Raw genomic sequence first — 15910 nt, 5'->3', positions numbered from 1 at the left:
AACGTCCATTCTTCCATTTCCAGCTCCCCGTGGATGTCCCAGGAGTATTTAAAGCCGCCGTTGGTCCTTAGATCCCTGCAGGAGGTGCGTTTCTCCTGCTGCAGCCCTCCGCACCCTGGGAGGGAGGAGAATGCTGTCACTGTTGCTCATGGGGTCATGTTATCGCTTGTGAGCAAAACTGCATGACAGACACGCTTCTCCTCCGTCCAGCTAGCGGGTGGTGGCTGCATAAACCACGGCACAGACGCCATTTTCCACGCCCCACACGCCCGTAGCTGGAATTTACAATAACATTACAACAAAACAGCGATGTGTTTATTTCTATTTGTTTTTATATATTGTCTATTTGCAGACAAACCCCTGCCCTCTCTCTCGCCATTGCAAGGTCTCGGCACTCCTCATTGTGAAAGCATGCACTCTCTTCCTTTCTGAGGCGTGCATAAAAAGGAGACGCCATTTTCTGCACATGCATTTGTGGTTGTGTGGTTAAACTAAACTGCGAATCCAACATATCTCAGCAACTATCTCCACATACCTTGCAACAAAACATGCTTCTGATCTACCTCAATTCCAATCCTGATATTCATCACCCCCCCCCTCCCCCCAAGTGCACACTAACACATACACACACACAAAGAAGTGAATGAGTCGCTCTGTCATTTGAATGAAAATGTGAATATACAGGTTTATGGAGAAGTGAAAGTTGACTCACCGATCATTTGCGGAAAAATGAAAACCAAAGACCAACATTTTTTCATGTAGAACATGTTGTTTGTTCTACCTTCTTTTATTATACAGAAAACACTGTGCCTTCCCACTTTATGTCACCTCCCTGTGATGTCATAGAATGTCAAGAACGTCACTTCCTTTGTGACGTTGGCATGAATCTGTCCAAACCTCAACCACTCGCCTCCTACCGGATTATAAACAGTGAAAGTAAAAGCAGTCATTCTCCATGCAATTCCAACATGCATTGTCTGTAGAGTACAGTGTTCACCTGGTCTCTCTCACACTTCCATCAGAGACCTCGTATGTGGTGTAAACACTAAAAAAGCAGCGTATTTAATCTGGGGCTTACACGCTCAAATGCCACGTGGGACACTGCTGTTCACACGAGCCACCTGTGAGCTGTGTGAATGGTTTAAAACACTGATTCTCAATCCTGCCTCTGGGGCCCCCTGCTCGGCACGTTCTCCATCTTCCCCTGCTCTACCTACCTGACTGAACTCATCAGTGGCACTGTTGATTAGCTGAGCACACCTGATTTAGTCAAGAGCATGTTAATCACAGTAATCAGGTGTGTTTAGAGCAAGGATAGGTGGAAGATATGCAGGACAGTGGGCCTCCAGGAGTAGGATTGAGAAACACTGGTTTAAAAGATGTGAAACAGTGAAACGTAAAATCTGTGAAACGAAACATCCACCTAAAATAATATGGATAAAAAAATGAAATGAATGATGAAAAAATAAATGAAATGAAATGGAATGAAATGATGAAAAGGAAAAGCTTGCTGGATTGAATCCACACATCAGTTAGGGTTGTAGTCAGGTCCTGGTGACCTGCAGGGCACAGATCCCCTCACACCACCTGCTGTACTGCACTGATGGATGAAAGCATTTTTGAGACCCCGCAGAAGAACAGAACACTGATAAGGAGTTCAGTCATTCCTCAGGGAGGACTCGCACTATAGTTTAAAGCCATCAAATTAGTAAGAGCAGAGGTGGTATTAGTATTAGAATTATTATTATTACTTCATTGTTGCTACCATCATCATCATTCTCATCATCATAATGTGATGATGATGATGATGATGATGGATTATTATTATTATTATTAATGATAATAATAATAATCATAATCATAATCATAGTGGAGTTGTGAAAGAATTGTGGAGGCATTTTTCTCTTGACATTTTTTAAACATCATTTAAACGACCCTCATGTCTCACCCTGAACAGAAGTGATCATGTGGTCACGTGGCCTTTCAAAGCCAGCAGGGGTATTCTATGAACTTCACCTTTATTGGCTGAGACCCTGGTGAAGGTTCTGATCCAATCACACTGAGAGCGTCTGCAATACGTTGAATAAAATGAATTTGATAATAATGATTTTTTTTTTAAATTCTACTGTTTTGCACATTGTTTGATTTGAACTGCGAGTCTGTTCCCAGTGCGGTGAGCTGAAAAGAAGCAGACCCTGTGTGCTGTGTGCCAGTCAGTACAGAGAAATGAGCATTGCAATAACCAAAGACAAAGGCCATACACCAGCTGCTATGTTTTTATGCTTTTTTATTCAACCCTTAAAAGATAAGAGATTTCATCCGGTCCTGTGCATGTGCACATGTGGGTAGCCAGTTTGGGCTGAACTAAAGATCAGAACATTCGAAAGCAAGCACAAGCTGTCTCTTTCACAGAGATAGAGTAGGGTCACAGAAAAATGTGTATGCTGTAATGTAAAGGCATAAATACAGCTCTCTCACTTCCACAGACCGAGTGTGCATTATACAGTAAATTAAAATGGAAAGCAAAGAAAAGCAGTACTAAGGCTTGCCTTTGTTTGTGTTAGGATTAGGGTTAGGGTTCACTCAGAAAGTGTGCAGGCATGTGTGTGGGCAGAGGACAGCTCCTCTCCTGAATATAAGCAGATGAAACAGCTCCACACTGTTTCATCCTGATTAGGAGGTGTAACATGAGCAATCCCCTGTGTAATGCCCACAGTAGCCATTTGTAATGCCTATCGCTGAGCGATGTTACAAAACACTTTCCCTTTCATTTTTGTGTGAGTGAAAAATGAGGGTGAAGTATATTCTCCACTGAATATACTTGTTTAAATAAATGTTTTTTATATAAGAAAAATGTATTTAATATGTTTTTCTAAAGAATTTGCAGAAAACTGAAGAGACTTCATGTTCCCCAGCCTGCGTCTTCTTATAGCCTGCAAAAAGGGGGGAGAGGGAGAACGTGATTATTGCTTTGGTCGTGCAAGTAGCAGGTATTATGAGGATAAGAGAAGAAACTGTAACAACTCACATCACAAAAAGTAAACAGACACAGGTATTTAGCAAATGCAGCCATTATCAGGGAAGAATATTTATCCAATAGCAAAAGAGGGTGGTTCCTCAGGGAAGATAACAGTTGAGGAAGAGGAGGGTGGCCAGTAAGAAGAATAATTCAAAAGGTTCAGGGAGAGTTTTTAGGGCTAAATGTAACCAGAGACACAAACGGTGAAAGAGACATAGAGCCATAAAGAAGTACAAAGAGACAGAGACAGAGAGACAGACAGACATGTGGACAGGGACACAGAGGAGCATTGACAGACACACCCGGTGACACAGATGAGGTCACATCTTGTGACCTGGTCCTCGTCCTGATTGGCCGGCTGCTGGTCCCGTCTCAGGAGCCCCTGATCAGGTGCTCCCAGCTCAGGTGCTCCCAGCAGAGTTCCTGTAACCCTGCAAGAGTGGAGGGGTGTGAGGGTCAGAGGTCAGAGATGACGAGCTGATAGCAGCACTGGCTGGAACCAGAGGCTTGCAGGATCACATGCCATCAGGGTTTACCTCTGAACAGAGATGAGCTCATTAGGGTTTCAACCATAAAAAAAAAAAATCTCACCACCTCTTCCTCTTCCTCCTCCTCCAGAGAAATCCCACAGCGAGTCCACCAAGCAGGGCAGCAGAAACACATACTGCAAGGGGTAGTAAACTGCATTTACATGCATCTCTCACAGATCAACACGGGATGGTATGACTGCAGGGAGGTTAAACCTACAGGTGATATGTGCCCTATTCCTGACAGCTAGGCCCAAACGTGCTGGCCCATTGGAGACCTGCATCAGCAACAGGTAAAGAGCAGAGTGATAATGCCTCTGCATGCTCGCTGCAGGGTGATCGGTCCTGTACACACAGGGAGCTAAAGATCAAGTCAGTGTGATTCACTGGCCTCAGGGCAGACAGCTGCTGAATGGTGGTGCGATATAGCATTCTGTGTCTGAGTCTTTCCAGGGCATGTATAGCTGTGTGAATGGAGAACAGGTGGAACGGTGACGAAGCAGGTCAGTCTGCGGGAGGACCTGACAGATGTGATGTAGGTGTAGCATCTCCCAGGAAACCAAGTGCCAGCGTGACTCACCTGGAACGGCCCAGTGCCAAACAGTCACGAGTGGCTCGAGAACATCTCCATGACGACAATCTGGGTGGGAAATTAGGGGTTGGGTCAGGAAGTGTTCATTTATCCGATATCCACCCCCCCCCAGATACCCTCTCCCTCCTCCAATCACACAGTGCCTCTTACCTGCAGCGATAAACTCTCTCCTCTCCTCCTGAAACAAAGGCAGGAACATGATGAGCATTACCTCTGACCGTGTAAGTTATCGTAGTAAATGGCTGATTGTGTTTCTGTGATACAGACTCACCTGCAGCGCACCAGAGGAATCCGCATACTGAGCCGTGTAGTTGAGGCTCACAGGACAGTGAAGCCTAATGCCCCCGGTGGCCACCGCCAGAACCACGCTCTCATTGTGTGATGAGCTATAGGGCTCATAGTCTATAACAGCTACCAACACACCCTGCAGGAACAAGGACAGACACGGCCTGGCCATTAAGCAGACTGAGGCAGCACACGAGCTGATCTTGTCCTTAGATAAACCCAGCCCTGGCCCGAAGCCAAAGCCTAGTCTCGGGCCTAACTTTGTAGAGAATGACTAGCAGCAGGTAGCATCTGCAGGCCACACTGCACGGGTGAGGTTGCCAGATCTGGCTCTGAAACCCTTCCCTATGGCTGTGGCAGTGGACTCAGTCCTGGACTCTCTGACAAAGCAGGCAAAGTGTGAGGGGTCAGCGGAGAGACCAGAATTCAAGTGCATACTGAATAGCAGGCGTGTTTTTTTTTACCATTTACATTTAGAGAAGAGGGACAGCCACTATACAGTACTCACAGCTAGTGCTAGCAACATCCAGCAAGGTGACACTGATAACAATCATAATAAACAATAACAACTGTAAACATACATATGTAATTCCTTCAGTTCAAAGGAATACGACTGATCACCACAAAATGATGGCTTCAGATCATTTTAAACAAAATCCACATGGTTAATCTTGGTGGGGCTGTTGTGGGCAGTGGAGGAGGCTTAGACCCACAGGGGGTGTTAGAAGAGAATTATTATATTTATTGTTTTTTTTATTTATTATTGATGAATGCTATTATAATTAGTGTAGTGGTTTTATTAATGGAATGAGTGTTTAGCTGTGGAGGGGGTTGTATTGGGGGTGGCTCCGTGCAGTTCGTTTTAGTCTCCAAAAGTTAAATTAACAGAAGCTTTTCTTTGTGTCAGGGAACTCACCTGAACATCCCACTGTTCAGATATCAGTGTTGTGTAATCGGTCTTATTTAAAATATCTTTGGCTGAGTAGACATAATTTCCCCCGTTTTTGACATCTTGACAGGAACAAGCGCGCCCAAACAGAGAGCCTTGAGGGGTGGGAGAGAGAGAGGGAGGGGGAGAGAGAGAGGGAGGGGGGAGAGAGAGGGAGAGAGAGGGATGAGTGGAGACAAAGGGAAAGAGAGAAGTTATTAAACTGACAGTGAGCACACTCTTCTGGTAAACATGGTGATCTGGCAGCACGGCGCATATCAGCCTTATGGTATCTACGCTAAGCCTCAGACCTCAGCCACACCCCTCACATTCAAGCTCCACCCCTAAAATCTCAGCCCCACCCCTCTTCTCTCAGCTCCACCCCTCTTCCCTCAGCTCCACCCCTCTGCCCCTCAGCTCCACCCCTCTGCCCCTCAGCTCCATTCCACAGACCTCAGCACTCACGGCAGAGGGGGGGAGGGGGGGGGGGGGGGGGGCGCTCCCACTTCCCTCTCTCTTTGGCCTTTTCTTTTATTTCTTTATGTAAATGACACAGCTCACGTTAATCATCGTTTCAGCATGCACAGAATGTAAACGTGCTGGGGTTAGCCAGGTGGCTAACGTGCACCTGTAGTCCCGGGGCAGGGTAAAACAGCTCAGTACATTTTCAGATTGAATAATAGATCAACACCAGATTAAGAGACGCAGTGCGATGCTGAATGCTCAGAGTCTCCCCCCTGAGCCGAGCAGGAGACACACACACACACACACACACACACACACACACACACACACACACACACCGTGGATCATCACACGCCCTCACACCAGCTCTCCAATGACTTACAGGTGTTTGCCGTTCACCTGAAGCCTCTGAAATATCTGAAATGATCCAGCGTCATACTGGCCCACGCGCTCCCACACGCATACGCGCCCGAGATACAGGGGGCAAACGAACTCCTTCCTAACTCCCTGACGAGCACAACAAACACATTTCTGAAATAAGGTAAAAGTTCTTACCGAAAGGATGGAGATAAAGGAGTAGAAAAGCAACAGGTGTAAGTGTAGTTTTAAACAGCATTTCTAAGTTTTAGGCTAATGTTTCTGTCCGCCTCTCTACTGTACTCTGCCCTGTACTTTCACTTTCTGACTGTATAGCAATGATGACGCCACTTCCTTCCTCTGTAGAACTCTCTAGAAATTCCTGGTGCCCTTTTCTACTGAAAATTAATTTTAATTTAATAATTGCAGTGATTCTCTTAAAATAAACACAGCATTCATTTTCCATTTTTAAGATTAATAATCTTAATAATCTCTTACTTCCTTTTACTGAATTTTAAGATAGAAATGGCATGCTGGGTAGGTTTACCAAAAAAAAATAACAGGAAGAATGTTTAGTTATGCAAGATCTTTGAGTGAGTGAGTGTATGTGTATGCATATACGTGTGTGTGTGTGTGTGTGTGTGTGTGTCTTTTTGGTTTGTCCTGTTTTATTTATTTTATCTTTTACTGACTGACGGAAGAGGCGGGTCTTCAGTCTGTGACTGACGGAAGAGGCGGGTCTTCAGTCTGTGACTGACGGAAGAGGCGGGTCTTCAGTTTGTGACTGACGGAAGAGGCGGGTCTTCGGACTGTGACTGGCGGAAGAGGCGGGTCTTCGGTCTGTGACTGACGGAAGAGGCAGGTCTTCGGTCTGTGACTGACAAGAAGAGGTGGGTCTTCAGTCTGTGACTGACGGAAGAGGTGGGTCTTCGGTCTGTGACTGACGGAAGAGGCGGGTCTTCGGACTATGACTGGCGGAAGAGGTGGGTCTTCGGTCTGTGACTGACGGAAGAGGCGGGTCTTCGGACTGTGACTGACAGAAGAGGCAGGTCTTCGGTCTGTGACTGACAGTGGGCACAGACATTGCTGCTCTGACTGCAGCAGGAAGCTCACAGACAGGTCGCACCGGGACGGGGGGGTCACGCCTGGGGGGCATTCTGAAGAGGCTGAGGGTAGCGGCCGGTGTGTCGGGTCTGATGGAGATAAGAAGGAGTCGTTTCCTCACCGCTGGATAGGCTAACGCCGGAATTTTGAAGCGGATGTGAAAACGGGGGGGCATTGTGAACCAGCTGAGCAGTAGCATCTCTGTGTGAGCATCAGGGGTCTGACTGCACCTGACGGCAGGGCAGCAGGCAGGGAGAGGCCCAGGGCCTGGACCCTGAGTTGTGTATTACAAAAATAGCCATTCCCATTGGTTCACATGCTTGTTTTGACTTTCTTTACCTGTTAGTCCCCACCGTCTCTGTCAGATGGGGTCCCTTGCTTGTTGGACTCTTTTAAAATTCTACATTTTTCCTCTTCAGCTCAAAAGTAGTTTCTTAACTCTGCGCATCGCTACCGCTGCTGATGGCCCTACCACACGCAAAGCCAGCAGGCAGCGGTTTCAGAACATCACCTTCTCAGGAGCTGCCAACACAAACAAAGGCATTTCCTCTGTATGACTTACAGGGGAAGCTTAATGACCATGGCAACAGGAATCATTCACCTGCATTTGGATTTTACCTGCCTGTAGCTGCATTATTGATTTTGATATCAATAAATGTTACAGATAAACCTATTTTTGCAAATCTTTCTACTGACGTCTAAGTAATAAGTGCTTAGTGTGTAAGTAGCTTGCCCTTGTCCACTAAATGTATATTTGTCTTTGCATTAAAAGGCATTGTGGACGTGCTCAAAGTGAACACTAGATGGCAGCATTTCGATGAGAATGGTGTGGTTGAGGTAAAGCATAGTATTGACAAAGTCACTTCAGAGTCTTCCACCCCTGAAATAAAGTCCTGCAAGCTGTATAGCGATCCCTGTAATACCATTGCTGAATTATTGTTTCCACAAACCAAATGATGCAAGTTTAAAAGAACAGGAGTGTCCTTCTGCGAATGTTTCAATCTCACTTCGACCTCAGTGTAATCTCTGACCTTCACAAACATCTTCTGAACTTTTGCATGAGTGTGTGCGCGCGTGTGTGTGTGTGTGTGTGTGTGTGTGTAGTGTGAGGGTGCAGTGTGTGTAGGTGTGTGTAGTGTGTGTGTAGTGTGAGGGTGCAGTGCGTGTAGGTGTGGGTGTCCTGACTGATCCCTGAGACATGTCTCCAGAGGAGTGACTAAAGGTAGATGCACAGCTGCTCATATCCTGTGCCCCACCCCTCTGTCTGAGAGAGCTGCCTGTCAGGACACAGCACACAATGAGTGTGTGTGTGTGTGTGTGTGTGTGTGTGTGTGTGTGTGTGTGAACAGACCTTCCCCACAGGAAGGGGTCTGCGTGTGGATCAGGGAGGATACCTGTTTCAGGATAACGGGTATAAAATGTACCTGCAACACCCTGTGCGCTGACGTCAGTGCTGGGATCGGGAGGATGCAGGGGGCGGAGCGTATCCTGAGGTGAAGAGCTCCTGTTGTTTTTTGCAGAGTGATCGGTATTCCCGGCATGAGGGGGGAGGAGAGGCTGTCCTCGGCATGTTCCCCTGCAGGCCGGGACCTGAGCTGACGCAGACGCCGACAAAGGGAGCTCTGCACTCACCTCGCTCCCTCTGCCACACTGCCCCCCTGTGGCTGGGGTGAGTGAGAGCGGGATACTCAAACACACACACACGCATGCCGCGCACACACACACACACGCACACGCCGCACACACACACACACACATGCCGCGCACACACACACACACACACACACACACACACACACACACACACACACACACACACACACACACACACACACACAATGCCGCACACGCACACAATGCCAAACAGCCAGTCTTGTTGGTATGGCAGTCAGAGCGCATACTCAACTCTCTGTCACACACGTATACACATATACACACATACTCATGCATGGACACACACACACACACACACACACACATACAGCAAGCAGAAACAAATGCACATGCATGCATGGACACACACACAGACACACACACACATACACACATGCATTGACACACACATGCCCATACAGACACACACACACTGAACAGCTGTGGACCTCAGAAAGGCCTGGGTACATTGGTAGGACTCATATAAAGTCTGTACTCCTAGTCAGTGGGGAGTTCGATGGAGGTCGGGCTGGCACGAGAATTACATTTACCCACAATCCCCCAACAATTCAGCGCCTTCCAGACCCCCTCTTAAACCCCCTCCCAAAACACACTTCATTTCTGCTCCTCATTTACACAGAGGAACCTGAGAACTCTGGGAAACTCTAATGAAATGAAACATTAAGGCAAAGTAAACACAGCTCCCTCCTCCTGTAACCCCCCACTCTTTGCGTCCCCCCCCCCCCCCCCCAATGCTGTCATCGTCCACTCTTCAGGTGACTCTCTCATCTGGTTCCCTTAGAGGAGACAGAGGGATCAACGTTTGCTGAAATGTGGTTTATTGTGGCATGTGTGAAGGCTTGCTGAGTTGAAGAGGTCACCAAATAGCCGCTATGCTGTACAAAACTACACTAAACAACACTCTCCTAGTGCTAAAACTATACTCTCTCCTCTCTGCCAATGCTGTCATCCTCCACTCTTCAGGTGACTCTCTCATCTGGTTCTCTACACTACACTAAACTACATTAAACAACACTCTCCTAGTGATAAAACTATACTCTCTCCTCTCTGCCAATGCTGTCATCCTCCACTCTTCAGGTGACTCTCTCATCTGGTTCTCTACACTACACTAAACTACATTAAACAACACTCTCCTAGCGCTAAAACTATACTGAACTACCATGACAGCTACAAATGACTGATTACTAAAACAGGAAGAATGCGGCACTCAGATACACGCTACCAAAGGTGCCAGAAGTGACCACTTCTCTTTATCTATTTTTGAAATAAATTTTAAAAATCTCTGCCTCACACACACACACCAACAATCTTGTTCCTCTCACAGCCTCTCTCTCTCTCTCTCTCCCTCTCTCTCTCTCACACACACATACTCTCCATATCGCTCTCTCTCTCTCTCTCACACACACACACACACACACACACACACACACACATACACACACTCTCCATATCTCTCTCTCTCCCTCTCTCTCACACACACAAGCAGGTATCGAGGTGAATAAAGAGGGCCTTTGTGTGCCTAAGTGTGTTTATCTCCCTGTGCTCCTGAGCTCTGAGGTATTCAGGTAATTACTGGGACAGGGGGAGCAAGTATGTGCAGGTCCAGACAGGTAAGCCCAGAGGAGCCAAACGTCTGTGCTGTCCTGTCTCTCCCCGCATTCCCACCAAACCTACCACCCCAGCAACAAAAAAACACCCAAGAAAGCACACGCGGCCGCTAGCCTGCAACCAGCAGATCCACTCAGCCCTCCGAAAGACACGTTCATTAACCTATCATTCATTCATTCACTTATTCACTCATTACCTCCAGGTCTAATCTTTCTTCAGCAGAACTCACTAATCAGTCAGTGACTCCTAGTCCATCATTTAAATAGTACATTCATGCATTCAAACACTCATACATTCATACTCTTGGTCACTCATACATTCATACTCTTGGTCAGAGATCTTGAAGATCCAGGTAAGTCCATGTAAATCCATGATGGCAATGATGGTGCCTGCTGTGCTCTGTCAGGATACAGAAGGCTTTAGCGCTGGGAGATCAGCTTCTCTCTGCAGTTACAATCTGGGCTTCATCACTGCTGTTCACACATCTACTGCCACATATCTCCTCTGGATAGAGTATCGATATCAGTATCGTTCCTGTCAGAGGATGGAGCAGGGACACCATTTCATTCATTCCTTTAGACAGTGGCAGCCCATAACCGGCTAGTTTCAAACAGCCTCATACTCATGCAGGAGAGTTTCAGATTTAATGTGTGATGATCTCTCTGCTGTGAGACACCCCTGGGGGGTCTTAATGTTGTTTCGGGTGTCAGTTTGTGTATTTTCCGAATTTCTTGGTTTGAACAAAGAAGCGCCCTAACATCAAACATGAAACTTGCGCACACACACTCTCTCTTTCTTTGTGTCTTTTTCGTGTCTCACGCTACGCACAGTCTCTCCCTCTCTAACAGTCACACTCACACACGCTCACGCTCACGCTCACACTCACACTCACACACTTGCTCCCAGCCGGTTGTAAAACTTGTGCTCCCTGGTCTCCCAGTGTTGACCAGATGTTGCCTCTGTGGTCCAGCCCATCCCAGCTGTTATTGCAGCTGTTTCCAGGAGAGGGCTGTGTTCACACAAAGGCCTCTCTCAGCACACACACTTTCTCTCTCACACACACACACACACACACACACACACACACACACACACGCACACATTCTTTGACTTTACCTGTCATTGTTTTTCTTTTTCTATGCCTCTCTCTGACTGTCTCTCATTTCTCTCCTCTCTCTGCCTCACACATGTGACCTCTGACCTCTGAAGTGACACTGCACTCATTCAGCCAATCACACCTGAGCGTTCCGGCTGGCACACGGCTGAACCATCACCCTCAGACACCTAACAGAAATATGAGCAGTGATGTGAGTGGCGAGACTCTGTGATTGGCTGATGTAAATCCTGCCCCGCCCCCTCAGCTTTCCACTCTGACACATGTTTACACATTCCATTCTGTCGAGATAGGCCAACAACCTGTACCACACACACACACACACACACACACACACACACACACACACTTACAAACACGCTCATTGAAAAACACACACACATATGCTCATTCGAACACACACACACACACACGCACACACATTCTTTCTCACACACTCCAGGTATTTCTCTGTAAAGGTAAGCACCCTTTACCACCCCCACTCACTTTTTCCTTCCTCTGTACTGATCCCAGATCAGACTGAAGATCTGATCTGGTTTGAGTCAACAGGAGGATGTTTCTGTTTTCACAGCTCACAAACGTCCCTGATAACCTCCCCCCACTTTCAGCAAGTCCCATCAGCGCACAGCTGTACAACGCTTTTAACAACAGCATGGGCATGAGGGGAGAGCTACACAAACACACCGTCAGAGCATTAACAGTGGCATTACTGAAACGCTGCTGAAACGCTGCTGAAACGCTGCTGAAACGCATGACTGTGGCTTGTGTCCCATAGTGCGACTGGTTACTGTTTCAGTGCAAGTATTATAAAGGCAAACTTCACCTGTTGACCAATCAAATTAGCAGCACAGTCCTGCACACAAAGGCACCTGGTCCCTCCCTCCCTTCCCACGGTGGGACCGATGTTATCTCCATCTGATAGAGCTCAGGTACGACACAGGTGCGCTCTCTCAGGCTGACGCCCCCGAGGATTCTGGGACTTCCTGGGCGTGTCCCTCATCGCGTGCCCACAGTGGCAGCCAGCTAATTTCGGACCTGTTCTACACAGCCGATTTTTTGAAATGCTTAACTTATCTCAGGGAACTGGAAGGAAAAGTGCGAGAAATGTATTTACTTACACTTTGATCAGAAATGTTCACATGCATGCATCAGAGGTAATGGCACAATATCTAAATTAGATAGACACCATGTGCTCAACCTAATCCACCCCCTAACCCCACCCGCCTCTGCCCTGCCTGCTGCCTGTCAGCGATGGGTAGGAGCTCATTAGACCCTTGATGGATCCTCCATTTCAGTCTGTAGCAGAATTTGGAGGGGATATCCCACAATCCTCTGTGTTATATGCGCCAAGACAAAACAGAAACAAGTGTGAAGTAAAAACGCAGAAAGAGAGCCGTTCAGGTCCTTCAGCGCAGGACACAGGCCCGGCCGTGGGTGTGTGTCGGGCCTCGTGCATTACATTACTGTCATTCAGCAGATGCTCTTATCCAGAGCCACTTCCTTAGGTTACAGTTTCTTTACACATCATTCATTTATACAGCAGGATATTTGCTGAGGCAATTCTGGGTTCAGTACCTTTCCCAGGGGTGCAGCAGCAGTGCCCCAGCAGTGTGGGGCGCGGTGGGGTTCAGTACCTTGCCCAGGGGTGCAGCAGCAGTGCCCCAGCAGTGTGGGGCGCGGCGGGGTTCAGCTGTGGCGAGATTTTAAAGATGAGAGGGAGCGTCAGAGCGGGAATCGCATCGGAGAGGAGTGTCCCGTGAAGGGAACAGGCTTCCTGGGGTCTGCAAAACAAGAAACGTTCAAACAAATACTCCATACATACATGAATACTGTCATGTTACTAGAGAGGCAAAAGAATAAAAGAAAAGTAACATGACATAAAACTGCCATTGCGCCATTTGGGGCGACAGTGGCTCAGGAGGTAGAGCAGTCGACTGGGGATTGGAAGGTCCCTGGTTCGAATCTGGCTCATCCTGGCAAAGTGTCAAAGTGTCCTTGAGCAAGACACTGAACCCCCAACAGCTCCCAGTGGCCAGTTGGTAAGCCTGTATAGCAGCCTCTGCCACTGGTAGGTAGATGTGAGGCATATAACTGTAAAGTGCTTTGAGTACTCAAATGTTTCACCCACATACCTCTCCCCTCGTTTCCTCCCTGGTCCATCCATCTGGCAGATTGCAGATTGCCAGATTGCCAGCCCTACAGCGATGTTATCCCCATCTGATAGAGCTCAGATACAGCACAGGTGCGCTCTCTCAGGTATGTGTCCCCCACGCCGGCTGCTCAGGTATGCAGTTGTGCAGAGGTCTACGTGCCTGAGGGATCACACTCACACCCCCGAGGATTCTGGGACTTCCTGGGTGTGCCCCTCATCGTGTGCCCACAGTGGCAGCCAGCTAATTTTGGAGCCGTTCTATACATCTGATTTTTAAAAATTTCTCTTAAAATTCTTGTCAAATGAGGCAGACGACATTTCCCCTGATAGCCAGGAGTAAAGGAGTTTCTTTTCTTTAACACTCAAGCAGAAAGACTCTTGTATTTTCACAGGCTAAGATTAGGATGTTATCAGCCACATCTAAACTGCAGCAAGCTGCATCTACTGTTCTCATCTGGAACCCTTAACTACACAGAGATATGAGGGCTATTGACTGGGAAACCCTCCTCTCTCACACACGCACACACACACATACCCAGACACACACAGACACACACCCTCATACAGGAATCTGACCCCAGAACAGCTGCTACACCCCGCTGTACCCCAGAGGAGTGAGAGCAGGCTGACCCCAGAACAGCAGCTTACATTGTCACACTTGTACAACATAAGTGCTGAATGCAATCAGCCAGCTTTCATACATAAAGCCTGCTTGCTCAATAGTGCACTCACCCACGTGTCACACAGTGCGACTCACCTTGAGTAATTGAGTAAAGTTGTTAAGTTGCTCCTTTGACAAATTCCAAATTTCAGACAGCTGACAGCAAATGTGCTCAAGGGACAGATGTTGCCGAAATACGACAAACGAACAAAGATTTCACAAGTACAAACACACTTCTGTCACAAAGCGTGTTTGGCAGACGGGCAGGTGTGAGGGGCAGGTGTGTGTTCAGTGAACGTCAGTAGCTCCCAGCTGGAGTCCCTACAGCACCAGCCCAGCTAACGCACAGCGGCTAACGCTAAACCCAGCGGCTCTCCGCTAACGCAGCTCGCTGCTGTGCAAGGGAGCACGCTGGCGCGTCATGGTGTGTCATGGTGTGTAATACTGTGCAGCAGTGTGTGAATTATGCCAGAGATCCTGATTACACATACACACATGTATATAAGAGAAGTAGCCCACCGAACATGAAAAAAGCATAGATTTAACATTCATTTTATTCATTTGTTTTTTTAATACAGTGGTTATTTTAACATCTGTGTTCACAGACTGAACAAACAAACATATATAACAAAATAAAAATGGATAAATATAGCTTTCATCTTTAAATCTTATTGTTGGCTCAGTCACTAGTCATTAAACACAACAGACAGAACATAACAGTCCCTGGCTGGACCACACAGAGAACAAGCAAACATCGAAGTGTTTCTACAGTGGTGCTAATACTTTGGAGCTGGAAATGGAACTATGGATATTTTGGGAACTTGACACAGGTTTGATGTACAGTAAATTTAATCCTGAACGCAATCGTTAAAAAAAGACAAGACAACAAAAGCAATAATGTAATTTTTTACTTGAGAAAAAAGATTCCTCTAAGAATTTCAAGTGCTATTAACGAGTGCACACGAGTTTCCTCCTGGCTGAAGCCTCCAGTCACTGTGAGGTCACAGGTCACAGGTCACAGGTCTAAGCTCAGAGATGGGGGGTCAGGCAGGGGTCAGGGGTTATAATCAGTCACAGCTCTGTCCCAGAGGTACGGTAGAAGTGGTTCCACAGGCTCAGCTAAAGGAACGCTGAAAATAGTTTTTTGCCCCGGACTCCTCCCGTGATCAGTTCAGAACAGCACCTGCTCCTCAGGTTCTTTCAGAACCAAAGGGAAGTCTGGACCAGGGGTCAGGACCGGGGCTCAGCTGAGCCAGTGAGGCTTACAGGTGGCCACTTGGCCACGGCTCAGTGAGGTCAGCGGATGATGTCACTGAAAGGGTGGGAAAATGGGTCGGACCTCTGACCATTCTACAGCCGCAAGCCCTAAGATTTACATATATACATCATTAAATGCATATAAGTGTTAAGGGAATAATCATTTT

At 47.3% G+C, this 15910-nt stretch overlaps 2 long non-coding RNA genes across 2 annotated transcripts; both read right to left on the bottom strand.

Annotated features, from left to right (window-relative positions):
- Positions 1-2324: 2324 nt before the first annotated feature.
- On the bottom strand, positions 2325-3681 carry LOC118793979. Its single transcript, XR_005005719.1, has 3 exons — positions 3611-3681; positions 3322-3450; positions 2325-2933 (listed from the first exon to the last, which is right to left on the bottom strand). It is a non-coding gene; the product is annotated as an uncharacterized LOC118793979 (long non-coding RNA).
- Positions 3682-4454: 773 nt separating this feature from the next.
- Positions 4455-6566, bottom strand: LOC118794079. Its single transcript, XR_005005733.1, has 3 exons — positions 6372-6566; positions 5340-5467; positions 4455-4562 (listed from the first exon to the last, which is right to left on the bottom strand). It is a non-coding gene; the product is annotated as an uncharacterized LOC118794079 (long non-coding RNA).
- Positions 6567-15910: the final 9344 nt, after the last annotated feature.

Source organism: Megalops cyprinoides, chromosome 19 (assembly GCF_013368585.1).
Source record: "Megalops cyprinoides isolate fMegCyp1 chromosome 19, fMegCyp1.pri, whole genome shotgun sequence".
NCBI lineage: Eukaryota > Metazoa > Chordata > Actinopteri > Elopiformes > Megalopidae > Megalops > Megalops cyprinoides.
The sequence above is the reverse complement of the archived record's forward strand: the minus strand, read 5'-3'. Positions and strand labels throughout refer to the sequence as shown.